Genomic DNA, 3,940 nt, shown 5'->3' on the forward strand with positions numbered 1-3,940 from the left:
CGGTTGCCATGGTATCAAAATCGTAGTTAACGCGGCAACAATCATTGGCCAGATTGGCTCTTGTGGCTCCTCCCACCTCATTTCCCATTGGATTAAACTGATTCCGACTAAATTGAATATCTTTCTGTTAATTTTTTTGGGGATCAGGTAAGCGGTTTGCTGCGTTCGGTAAGTTGTCGTTGCCCGCAAGAGAGTTGTTCGTCAGATCAGATATTAGTCGTGTTTCTTTGAAAATGTCTTCTTTTTACCTACAAACATATCACGTCACATCAAACATTTATTTTTAAATGAATTGAAAACTGATTCGTTATTTCATTTAAAATGCCAAACAGCTATACTGATTTTTTGTAAAAATACATAAATAAGTTCACTGTATAAATTTTTGCCAAAAAAAATTATTGCACGTGATATGTCAATATCATCTCGATCCCCTACAGAACTGTGTGGTACAAAATTTTGTTCTTAAAATCTTAAAGATGTTAAAAACACTTATTGCCTATACAAAGATGTTTTATACTGTACACTACAAACTTATTTAAAATCCTAAATGGATTGTACTTTAATATTAGGGGAAGTTTAGTAAACCATGTTCTACAACCATAGTGGAGGTTGATTTCTTGATCAGTAATGCTTACGAAAGAATCTTGTCCTGCCAGTATTCACAACATAACGTAACTTCGAACTGAAAATTTATTAAAAAAACTAATACTACGTAAAATTGAGTGAGGTTTCCCGCCTAACAAATAGTGTCGCATCAGTGAGGAAATTATGTTTTTAATCTGCGAAATCGTAAATTTCTACTTTTTCGCCTTATAAAGTTATACCATTATAATTAGTTTGGGTTCTCATTTGTGTGTTTTAAAGGAGAATGGCGAAGTCAGATTTCGAGGGTGTTAGCTCTCCTCAGTTTGGGCCATCCCCAGTGGATTATACAGCAGATCCTACTGAACAGAACTGATAGAAGCTAATAGCCTGGAGATTAATGTTGCAGGTGTGTTAGTCAACTGCACACCAATATCGAAATAGCGACACCTACCGGGAAATGCCATTAACCATCCTGTGTTTTTTTTTTTAACTTTTGGAGATATACAAAACTTCGTTTTAAGTAATCGCCTGTTCAGTGTTAATTCGAAAAATGCTGCGGGCAAGTTATACCCACCCAACAGTTTCACAGCAAAAGCAACCAAGTCAAGTGTTTTGTTTCAGGAATTAATTGTCATTTTTTTAAGGCAAACCTCTTTCCTTTTGTTTCTCGTCGGAGCCATTTTGATTTTCCTAGAATTGCCAATTATCCTTGCTCGGCTGTTTAATAAACGAAATTACTCTTTTGTAATCCAATTAACTGGAACGTGTCGGAGGAATCTGCGTTTTGCCATTGCTTTTCCTTATTCGTCATTCAAAATTACTTTAAAGTGGCCAAATAATCTCATTAAATTTTATTTATTTCTTGATATTTTGTGATTACAAGAACATTTATATAAACATCAATTGCCACAAAACTCGTCATTCAGTTTTGTGTTCGTTCTAAGCGTTATAGTGTGACCGATGCAAAAACCTAAATGAGGATATTGCATTCTATTACAAACTCATTTACTAGAGCAGAAACATTACTCCCCGCGTTATTATTTCATAAGAATTCCGGCTTTCTATAATCGTAATCATCATCATCAATCTATACAAAAAAAAGTCCGATCAAGGAACAATCAGGGTTATATTGCGGAATAATGGTTGCGATGTGACAGTTATAAATCACATAAAAACCAACTTAATGTCCAACGAGCTAGTCACTAATGTTATAAATAATAAACAATTATTCCCGGAAATATAAAAGAATATAGTCGTTAATTTTATGGGCCACATTGTGCAGCTTTCATCGATGACAATTCATATATAGTGAAGACTCCATTATTAATGGAGATCTTTGCGAAGTTATTAGCCTAAAAGCCATCTGTTAGGATTCCCATGCAGTTATATTAGTGTATAAATTATTAAGTTAAATAGGTTGTTAGATATGCAAATTAAACTGTTTAATGTTGGTTTATGGAAAATGATATAATAGACTGGTTATAATACGGAGCCAGTGTTATGTTAGGTCGTAAAAAGGAGAAGTTCCAGATGTATTATGTCCAATGAAAATGTTTAGCTTTAATATAGTGATAAAAGGCTCGCGACTGGATCATGTTCTATGTAGTATGGAAATTTATTTTTCAGAAGAAGAAAGCTTTATTGTCCAAAATTCTTCACGTTTGGTCTGCCGGAAGATTGTTTCCAAATAGAACAAATTATCGAAGAAATGATCATTTCTGTAGCACTGAGGTACTAGCCCTTGGTCCTAAAAATTTCCATTCACTTTAGTAATTAACGAATTGTTTACTTTCAGCAGCCTTTCGCCGTCATAAAATCGAATGAGGGGTATTTCACGGCACGAATCACTTCAAGGTAATTATATGTAGATCTTCAATGGATCCAAAACGTCTGAGTTGTTGTAAGCAAATCAGTTGCTGGAAATTCGAGAATTATAGAAAGTATTTTTTGATGGTTAGAGGCCACGATAAGATAACTTAAAGAGAAATTAATGACTATTTTTGTGAGAGAACATTAACTAGCAGACGGGGAACAACGTTCAAACCAAAGGCTTCACCCAGAGTCCCATCAGTAGGCCTCAATTGAAGTTTGCTCCAGAGACAAACTTTTCTTCCGGGGGAAGTTAGATTTTGGGCTAGAGTTTGGATCAGTTTTTCCAAGATAAAAAAACTACTTGTATTATATTTGCTCACATCGTAATGTTATGGTAGTGCGGCAAAAACCGAACATGAAAAGTCTCGATGATACTACATCAGAAATTGTGAGTATGAAGAAGTGGTAAATATATAGAACTCTATTGCATGATATAGGATTTGATGGAGATGTTGTGAACGATTACATCGGAAAAATAAAATAATGAGGTTTGTTTATGAAACAATTTTAAGCCTTTTTATGTCAATCACCTGATTTCCTTTGGTGTTTGTGGACTGTGAACTATTATAATTTATAAACATATATCCTGTTCAATGATTTTTTAACTTAACTAAACGCAGGATTTAAATACGTTAAAGAACACTAAAAATTGCAAATAGTAAATGTTTAACATAACTTCAACATAGTACACGAAGATAGATTTTTGATTTGCTATTAGCTCGATTTCTCAGAGAATCCGCCCTGCCTAATGATAAACTAAATCGACGTGAAAATAAAAACATCAATTTATTTTCACTCGGTTTAGAAAAAAATGGCGCTTGATGGAAAAATATGATCTGCTCCGTAGCAGAGCATGTAGGGAACAATGTTACCCAGGGGACGAATTTTGATATTTGCTCACCCCCAGTTTAACGGCGTTAACTTCATACTACCATTTGTATAAAATATGTCCCATTAATTATTGAAAGGCTTTCTATAGTGCCTTAAAACAAACTGACAATTGGAAAAACTGTTCTAGTTTACAGATTGTTCGATTAAAGTCTGTACTTTATGTAGATGCATTATTTACATGAAGAGAGAGAGAACTAATGGTCACTTTTTGTTTTATTTTGAGGCACAATTGTACGCCAGAAATGTTTCAGCAAATTTCAATAAGATGAAGTTAAAAGTTCAGTTTTCGCGAAATCAATACATGATTGTGTGTTTTTATTTAGGATTGAATAAGATTATGATAATAATTTCTTTCCTGTAATTAGTGTAGATCTTTCTTTCCAATAACATTAAATGCCTTGATAGAAAGGGCGAGATAGGTTTTTGTCACTTTTATTGTATGATAAAAATTACCAGATTTTTTTAAGTACTGGTCTTGTAAAAAATAACTGCAATAATAACCAACGGCTACGTCTATACCAATCTTGATATTTGAAAAATTACCGAAAATCAGTTTCGACTATTTTTAGCAATTTATCTGCATCTAAATGTA

The sequence above is a fragment of the Euwallacea fornicatus genome, chromosome 1 (assembly GCF_040115645.1).
Source record: "Euwallacea fornicatus isolate EFF26 chromosome 1, ASM4011564v1, whole genome shotgun sequence".
Classification (NCBI taxonomy): domain Eukaryota; kingdom Metazoa; phylum Arthropoda; class Insecta; order Coleoptera; family Curculionidae; genus Euwallacea; species Euwallacea fornicatus.